The following is a 9,930-nucleotide window of genomic DNA, read 5'->3' as shown; positions in this document are numbered from 1 at the left end:
CGAGAAGACTTTCAGACTGAGGCGGCTTGGATACATTGTGTAACTCTACTCTTCTAGTTGCACAGCAGTCATCGAAAAGAACAACAAGATAGGAGCCAGCACAGAACAGTTACAGGAGGACCACACCACAACACCGGGCCGTGAGTCTGTGGCCCAAACTCCATTTACCTACATTTTTCACAGTTCCAGACAAAAGGCATATACAGCAACCTAGAATTTTCCAAATCAAGTGATTAAATCAATGCGCCATCGTCAGTCAATCATACCACTATTCTATTCCACCACTGCATACACATGTAGCCTAGGTCTGCTTTGGCCCTTGTTGATTGGTTGTGTTTACCTTGTATTCCACTTCCTGAATGTATTCCATCAATCATCTCAGATCAAACTGACTGTATGATGGTATGGTGGTCATCATCATCCGGTGTGGCACGTGTACGTGTTGTCCAACAGACAAGTCCAGACTGCACCTGCAGTAGTAGGAGTACAATTGGATACATATTATTAAACAACATGGAAACATTGACCATCACTTGAGACACAAGTACTTTGTTATAATATTAAACTACTAGTATAGTTCTACTTCATGCACATTTGCTCAGAGTCAGCAAGCATCCAATGCAATGTATGGCATCATTCATTTCATATACCTGTCTTGCTCTTCTCTGTGGCTGTCAGATCACAGATGTAGAAGAGCCTTCTGAAAGTGATGACGAGTTTACTTTAATTTTGGAGCCCTGCTCAAGTTCTGACAGTGAAGAGTTGTGTATGCCTGCAGACAGAGGTGGTAGCCTTAAGACAGTGATGAGTTTCAGATTGGAAACAAAACAGAAGATGGCTATAGTCACGTACGTTTCACTTGTTATGGAGGGACTGTTAGAGGCCACATTATTGTACTATTCTCCATCTCCATCCAATGTATGGCAAGATGGAAATGTATTTAGGCTAAGTCAGAAAGTAGGAGCAGGACTCTGAGGAGTGGAGTGCACAGTTAAATGCACAGATGTGCAACTCCAATAGGTAATTAAAATAAGAGAAAGGATGGTATTTGTTTTGAAGTTTGAACCAGAAAGATAGATATATACACAAATAAAGGAAGGGAGAATGTCTAGTTGTCAGGGAAGAGGAGCTCATCCTCAAACCCTGGTGGTTCTTCTGACAGAAGTAGGTCATGTAACCCACTAGTTATGTCTTCCGACTCGCTCTCTCTCCTCTTCCAGCTGTGATTCACGTATTTTGTAGTCTGGTGGTATGAAGTGCTGATTCATTTTGATCATGGTTAACCTCTCGACGCTTTTGGGCGAGAGACTGGTCCTTTTCACAGTTACAATGGCACCAGCAGCACTTAAAACATGCTCAGAAGAGACAATTGCAACAGGGCAAGCCAGATACTTTATCGCCAGCCTGCTGAGCACTGGACAATCGCTTCTTTTCCTATACCAATACACCAATGGGCTTTGCTCCATAAACACCTCTGTTGTGTCATCCAGATAGGCCTGGATCATCCGCTCAATGTTCAGTGGTGCTCCGGTTTGCTTGTCCTATTTTGGCTTTGCGACAGCAACGGACTTACCCATCCCTTTCTGTAGAAACCAAGCAGCTATTTTTTTGGTTGTGTCTGATGAATCAGATCCTGTTGGTGCTGTTGTTGTTATTGGTAGTGTTGGCGACTGCTGGGAAGCAAACGCACTGCTCTCATGCTGTGAAGAAGAAGAACGTGACTCTGTAGGATGCTCAGTAGTACTTGCACTGTCCAGGGCTGGCCCTGGCAGGCCTCTAATTGAGAGCCGTTCGTTTTCTCAATCAGTGGCTTCCTCAGCTATTACAGTTTTGTACTTGGCAACATCCCCTTCTCAAAAAGGAATTACTGCATTACCGTTCACAAATAATTTGTACCGAGGATCCAAAATTATGGCAGTAATGTAATGTTGATGTGGCACAATGTTATTTTGAATCCTTGTATTCTCAGATAAGCGGCCGGCTAAGGCCTTCCCCAAATAACATGCTTCAAGTTTTCCTTCAACACCTTCGTATGTTTCAGACACCTCCTTTAGCTCTTGCTCTAGCATGTACAACAATGGGATAGCTTGGCCCATAGTACAGTCCTCCCTGCTGACTGCACATGTGAAGACCTCAAAAGGAAGTAGCATCTCTGTCAGGCATTTAATGAGGTCCCATTGCCAAATCTCAACGGTCATGGCTTTAATAACAGTAGGATCGGCTGATCTTCTTTTCATGACATAAGCATTAAGTGGTATGTACTGCTCAAACAGCCGATCAAGCATGCAATAAGTAGAGTTCCAGCGTGTTGGGACCTCCTGGATGAGTGCTTTGACTGGCATTTTATACTCACGTTGAATGACCCGTAGCTGCTTCCGGGCTTTAAAAGAATGGTTGAAATGCATGCAGATTCTTCTGCAAAGGGTCAGTAAGTTGCTGACTTTGCTTTCATTTTTCAGAAAGTCTTGAACAACAATGTTAATGCAGTGTGCCAAACATGGGACCCTGAAATAGCGACCATCTTGCATGGCCTTAACTACATTACTGCCATTGTCGGTGGCAACAAAACCAATGTTAAGGCCTCTTAGTCTCAGCCATTCAAAGACCTTGCTGTTAAACTCAGCAAAAATGTTTGCAGCAGTATGCGATTTCTCTATAGCAAACATGGCTACAGTTGCATGCCTGTGAGTATCATTAAAAATCTCAACAGTGTCAATGCCTGCAGATACCTTGTCTCTAACACCTGAAAAAGAGATCCAGTGTGCAGTGATGCAAATGTAATCAGTGGCTTGGCAACTGGTCCACATGTCTGTTGTCAGGTAGATACTATGAACAGCACTCTTCTGCAAGGCTTTTCCAAGCAATTCCAGCATGTCGTGGTGTAGTGCTGGAACAGCAACTCTGGCAAAATAGTAGCGGCTGGGAACATTCCATTTTGGGCAGATGGTTGTCACAAATTCCAGGAAACCCACTCCTTCGACAAAATAAAAAGGGAGAAGATCCAGTGCTAATATTTTAGCAAGCTTAGCATTGTACAAACGTGCTATTGGGTGGTTGCACTCGTACTTTCCCTCCTGCATAAACATGCTAAGAATGGTACGCTGCTTGGTATTTCTTTCAGTTATGCTCGATGCATTACTTCGCGTTGCAGACTTCGCACCCGTACTCCTTGGTGTCTCCGGCTTACTCTTACTCTGGTGCCACTGAGATGTTGCTGATGCGGAGGATGTGGGCTCTACCACTGCAGTGCTGGGGACAGGGGTACTTTGTATACCACTACCAGATAGAATGTCTCCCTCTTCTTCCTGTTCGACCGTGAGTGTACCTTCTACTATTTCCCCACCAACAATAATGGCTCCTGCTTTTATGCTACGTAGGGGGTCCTCCCACTTGATTGTGTGGTGTTTTTTCAAATGGGTCATTTGGCCTCCGGTACCATAGTTTGTACCAAGCTTACCACGACTAACAGAGGAATGACAAATGGAGCATACAGCAATGTTGTCCTCATTTGCGCTAACTGTAAAGAAGTCCCACACTGGGGAGCTTAACTTTTGTCTCCTGCTAGAGGTGCCAATTCCAATGATGGATGAACTGGAGGTTGTGTGTTGAATTTCACTATGTGGCTGCGCAGTAGTGCCACTACCTACTTCTGCTGAGGTGGAACTTGTGCTGGATGTAGGACGCTGCCGGCCTTGTGCAAATGTAAAAATGGAAGCTGGAGGTAGTTTTGGTGTGGCCTGTGTTGGAGGTATGCGTGCTACATCCCTACTAGTCGCAGCCATTCTCGATAGGGTAAAAATGTTGGTCTCCATGTCCTTAGGCCCAGGAGTAATGCTTGTAATGACTGGGTCTGACTCATCATCACCATCATTATCCGGCTGTTCAACATCGCACTCCATAAGTGTAAGGCTTCCTGGAACCTTCCTTTTCCCTAGCCTGGTCTTCTTGGGATGTCTCTCCCTCTCATGCTCAGATTGTTGTGGCTCCCAATTGAGATAAAGATCATCAGAAGGGATGCTTGGCGAAGAACTCGATGGACTAACCCTCTTTTTCCTTGGTGGTGATTTGGGAAACAATAGATCTCCTGCATGAGGTGCTTCCTCTACTTCTTGCTCTGCATCAGGCTCAATTTCCTGAACTGTCCCAACTTCAGGAGGAACAACAACTACTATTGTGGGTGGTGGTTGTTGAACAACTACTATTGCAGGTGGTGGTTATGGTTGTTGTTTTCATTGAACATCTACTATTGCAGGCGGTGGTTGTAGAACAAATTCTATTGCAGGCGGTGGATGAAATGAAATTAAATGAAATTAAATTATATTTATAAAGCGCATGGCTGCCCGAAAGCGTCCCAGCGCTAACAGAAAATAGAACGAAAAGCAGACTGAGGAGGAAGCCAGTAATTAAGGGTCCTTGGGAAAAAGAAAAGTTTTAAGTGCCTTTCGAAACTTCAGATGACAAGGTTCTGCACGGATCCAGTTGGGGAGAGAATTCCACTTTTTTGCTGCATTTAAAGAAAACCGGCGACCCCCTGTACGTGCCTTCCTCACTCTGGGGACCCTTGCAAGATTGCCATGCTCCGACCGGAGAGCCCGGGATGGTTTATAAGGGCATATCAAACTCCTGAGAATCGGGGGTCCTTTGCCCTGCAGAGCCTTGTGGGTGACGCATAGCGCTTTAAAGATGACTCTTTCGCGTATTGGGAGCCAATGGAGTGCTCTCAGGGCTGGTCTGGCTGAAGATCTTCTAGATGTACCTGCAAGCATCCTGGCTGCTGCATTCTGCACCCGTTGAAGAATGTTAAGGGTGGCTTCCGGGGCAGCCAGAAACAGGGCGTTACTATAGTCGAGTCTCGATAGTATTAACCCCTGAATCAGAAGTGTCCTGGACTGGGGGGGCAGAAGAGGGAGCACTTTCCGCACTGAGCGGAGCAGTCCGAAACAGGTCCCTGCAACTTTCTGGGCATGGGCCTTAAAAGTCAGATCGGGCTCAAGCCACACCCCTAAGCTTTTGATTTTTTCTTTTGGAGTGGGCAGCTCACCTAGGCAGGCAGGCCAGGCGGCTTTAGGGAGAGATGTGAGATGATGCCCAAGGAGCATAATCTCAGTTTTCGCTCCATTGAGTTTGAGCCGCGAACTGGACATCCATGAGAATATCTCGACAAGGCAGGCGGAGAGATTTTCCAAACATCCTTCTTGTTGGGTAAGCGAGACGACTAATTGGGTGTCGTCCGCATAGGTGACTGTTTTAATCCCAAAGGGGGCGACTACTTCCTCCAGTGGGGCCATATAAACGTTGAACAGAGTAGGGCTCAATGACGAGCCCTGAGGGACACCACACTGGAGGGGGGTGGATTTGGACAGCAGACCACCTTCCCAAACTCTGAAAGATCGATTATTCAGAAAGGATGTGAGCCACTTAAGGGCCATTCCTGCAACGCCCACCTTGGCGAGACGGTGCGTTAGAATTTTATGATCCACCGTATCAAATGCAGCGCTCAGATCCAGAAGGATCATAACAGCGGATCCTCCTGAATCTAAGATGCACCTTGCCTCTTCTGCTACCACTAAAAGGGCTGTGTCTGTCCCTTGCCCCGGTCGAAAGCCGGTTTGAGAGTTGTTCAGCAGTTGATTATTCTCCAGAAATCCGGAAAGCTGCTGATTTACCATTCTTTCCGCGATCTTACTAAGACCGGGTAGCAGTGAGATCGGGCGGAAGTTGGCCAGGTCCATGGGATCGAGGCCCGGTTTTTTTAAAAGTGTTTTAACCCTTGCCTGTTTCCAGCTGGGTGGCACAACTCCACAAGAAAAGGAGGCATTAAGGAGCTCTGTTGCCACAGGGGCAATCGTGTCTGCAATCTTCTTGAGTACATACATGGGCGCAGGATCGGCCGGGGAGCCACTTTTCATGGAGGAAAGGGCTTTACAAAAATCTTCCCTAGTAATACTGGATGTGGTTGTTCTTTTCATTGAGCATCTACTATTGCGGGCGGTGGTTGTTTAACAACTACTATTGCGGGCGGTGGCTGTGGTTGAACATCTACTATTGCAGGCGGTGGTTGTGGATGCTGTTTTGGAACATATACTATTGCGGGCGGTGGTCGTTGTTCACCACTTTTATGCTGTGTTCCCTCTTGCATGGATTGTGTACTACTTTGAGATAGCACTAAGTTTAGGTCAGGCTCAGTATCACAGCTTTCCACCATTAGGCTGGCTACCTCTTTCCTACTCATCTGCTTGGGCCTGGGTTGGTGGCTTGGGTCCACTGATGCAGAGGTGCTGGCCCCTGCTTGCCCCCCGGTCACCACTGCTTCAGGCATACTTTTTTTCCCCAAAAAAGTTTTTCGGGTCAACACCAGATTTAAGTGTCACTTCCTTCTTATGTTCTTCCTTCTTCTTCTCAGCAACTTTCTTGGTCTTTAAGGACCTGGTACCTGCTTTCTTTGGGCCCATCTTCAGATGTCAGCAGCAGCACTCAGTTCCACAAGTTGCTGAGAATGATGTCTGGTCAGGTGAGTTACACCACACATGACGTAGTACAGAAGGACGTCCGTCTGGCAGTAGAACAGGCGATGAATGATGACAGACACCTCCTCTTCAGTCTTTTGTGCACCTACAAGCAAAGAAGGCAGAATAACATCAGTCGAATGTGGAATTTTTTGCTTTAATTTTAATTACTACTAGAAGTATTAGTACACTCAGTAAGAGTAAGAATAGCAAAGAACTAAAATGCAAATGTAGTGGAAGTGGAACTTTTTTATCCTTAATTTGTGCATCATTTCGGATGGATGCAGCATCAGTGACCTGCAGCAGATAGCAATAGGGATGTGAACAGTAAGCCAACAGGAACAATGGCAAGACACAGGCCAATTTGTCAAAATCAAAACAGCACACTACTACTACCACCACCACAGCTCCCAGCCACATGGGCACTCATCACAGGCACATAGGTAAAGGGCAGTCCAGAAAACAATAAACTCAAGCAGGCCTATATCCCTATATGGCCAGAAAAAGGAGGATGCCTGTTACACATCACAGCTTAATGCAAAAAAAGAAAATCCCCATGGCTAAAAGGTTTGAAAGTTACACAACAACAACACATACAACAAAGGCATTTACAGTTTTTTACACACACCCAAAAGGTTAACTACACCCCAAACACCACATTTGGAAATTCAATGCATTGCCATCCATGCCCTAAATGATGTTAAATTCAACAGACAAAATGGAAACCGCTACATCAAGCACCCCCGCTTACTGCCTCTGGAACTCTAGGCCTACTGGCAGAAGAAATCACACAAGTTTGTGGGCCTGCGACAAAAGCACGATGGAAGGTCACACAAAATGGCCGCCCCCACATGGCCTGGCCACCCCCAACAACTTGAAAAGAAAGAGAAGACAGACAATACATGCCTATGGCAAAAGGAAAATGCTTGGCTTCACTAAATGGCCGCCATGCCACTCACATGGTCACGCCACCCTCAAACAACAAACTACATAGAGGACAGAAACAGTAAGTGGTCCATGCTCCAAAAACTACAACCACATGACAACCTGAGGAGTTTCTTTAGCAAAATGAACAGCATCAACATTTTCAAGAAGGTTATATGCTTCTCGTGACATATTGCTCTCGCGATTGCAAATTCAGCGTGTTCGGCGGCGCGAATTGTACAAAACGCCGTTATCGCGTGCCCGAGAACGCACATTGGGCGCGCGAAGAAGACAAAAGCTGTAAGGTCGCGTTGTCGCACTGTGCAAAGTTACCAAAACTATGCGAGCTGAATTCTAGGGTTACCTAGTGCGCAGAAAAAGTCATATTATTCAACGTACACCCAAAACCTGCAATTCAACACCAAAAACACATTTTGCTAATCAATCCAAAGCCATCCATGACGTACATGATGTTACACTTACTACTTAAACACCACAATAACAGTAGATCAAATTTTATGCACCCATGATGATATCTCTAGTAGTACCCTTGGGCCTACTGACAGAGTAGGCCACAAGCTTGGAGGCCTATGGCAAAAGCACAGTGGCTTAATACACAAAATGATTCAGAAAAGGGGGTGGTGATGGACAGAGTATCTGAATTAAGCAGAACACTCCTGCCCAGTCCAAAGATCAGGGCTTGATCCATCACCGTTTTTTAGCTCACTGCACCATCCCAGCTCAGAACCTGGCTACATGCAAATTAGTCTGTCCCTGGCCCAGTGCATCATGGGAACAGGGCGGACCAAACTACCAAGCCAATTCTTATACTGGAAAGGAAACAAGCTTCCGGGGACCGGTTTCTGGCATTTCAGCCGTCTTCGGCCCGGCTTGCTTGAATCCTGATGGTGCAGTGAGCAAGGGACTCACATCTGAGTATACCCTTCCACGCTTATGGTGGACAAAACGATTCAGAAAAGGGGGTGGTGATGGACAAAGTATCTGAATTAAGCAGAACCCTCCTACCCAGTCCAAAGATCAGGGCTTGATCCATCACCGTTTTTTAGCTCACTGTACCATCCCAGCTCAGAACCTGGCTACATGCAAATTAGTCTGTCCCTGGCCCAGTGCATCATGGGACCAGGGCAGACCAAACTACCAAGCCAATTCTTATACTGGAAAGGAAACAAGGTTCCGGGGACCGGTTTCTGGCATTTCAGTCGTCTTCAGCCCGGCTTGCTTGAATCCTGATGGTCCCTTTTCACTTCCGCTCCAACTAGCTAACCCCCCCCTTGCGCGAACCAACCCAGGGGAGAGAGCGGATCGCGCACGGCTCCCCCTGGGATCTCCCTTATACTATGTACATAGAAAATCATTGAGGGGTAGGAGGGGCACGTGATGCAGAATAGAATACCATTATGAACATACAATAAAGAGAACACATTGTAAAGCATGTGACACCCTTCAAAAATAGGATACAGAAATTCATGGAAGCTCAATTTATAAAAAAAGGTGTAGGAGTGCTCCGTAAGACAGAAGGAAATTTTACGATCAACAAAGGAAGATCAATAAGTATAGAGGCCCGGGACCAGGGCTGGTCTGGGAACCAAAACTGGCTTTGGCAAAGAGCTCGGCTGCCCCCCTCCCACCCCCTCACCCGGCAGGAGGGGTGTTGGGGGTGCGACCGAGCTCTTTGGCAGGACCAGTTTTTGGACGATTTTGTTACAGGGCCGATTTTGCAGCTATGCTGCAAAAACAGCCCTGTAACAAAATCGGCCCTGTAACAAAACCGGCCCCCACTCTTGCAGCGTATTGTGGGTTTGCCTGTGCCTGCAATGGCCAGTCCGGGCCTGCCTCGGACGGCCTCGTGACGCAGAAAAAAAAATTCATGATGGACGCACAATTAATAACGATAGAGGCCTAAGCACGTGACGTTGTACAGAAATACGATACCGAAATTTATGGACACATAATTTATAAAATTAGCGGTGTATAGGACCTTGTGACGCAGAAAGAAACTTTTATACTATGCGCATACAATTTTAAACCATTAAGTGGTAGGAGAGTCATATGATGGAGAAAAAAATAGAATTATGCATATACAATTTACAGTGGAGTCTATGGTATTGTGACTGGGTGGCAGCAGTAGTGATACCACGTTGAGTGTCAGGAGTCTTCCTCCGCTCGAGCTGTGAGTTTGTAGTGAAATCGATGACAACACTATGTCTGTCACCGCAGCAGAAGCAGGCAAAAGAGAGCATGCTTACGTCAGTGTTCGGATTATATTGGAACCTAGGGGGCTGAGCAAACTAAGCCCAGGACCATCAATGGTAGCGTTTTCGTGGTCTATAAGAATGATGGCCAGGGGGGGACATCGCATTGGCTAATGTATTAGTTTCCAGGCTTAGTGATAGCAAGCATGCTTGGTGGTGGCATATGTGTAGTGTGGGCGGGCATGTACCACGCATGTGCAAGTGTGAGTGTGTGCACCAACAATTAA

The 9,930-nt window shown here is 46.3% G+C and overlaps 1 pseudogene; it reads right to left on the bottom strand.

Annotated features, from left to right (window-relative positions):
* Positions 1–1,108: 1,108 nt before the first annotated feature.
* On the bottom strand, positions 1,109–2,528 carry LOC147728037 (zinc finger BED domain-containing protein 6-like; annotated as a pseudogene).
* Positions 2,529–9,930: the final 7,402 nt, after the last annotated feature.

The sequence above is a fragment of the Lissotriton vulgaris genome, chromosome 3_1 (genome assembly GCF_964263255.1).
Source record: "Lissotriton vulgaris chromosome 3_1, aLisVul1.2, whole genome shotgun sequence".
Taxonomy (NCBI): domain Eukaryota; kingdom Metazoa; phylum Chordata; class Amphibia; order Caudata; family Salamandridae; genus Lissotriton; species Lissotriton vulgaris.
The sequence above is the reverse complement of the archived record's forward strand: the minus strand, read 5'-3'. Positions and strand labels throughout refer to the sequence as shown.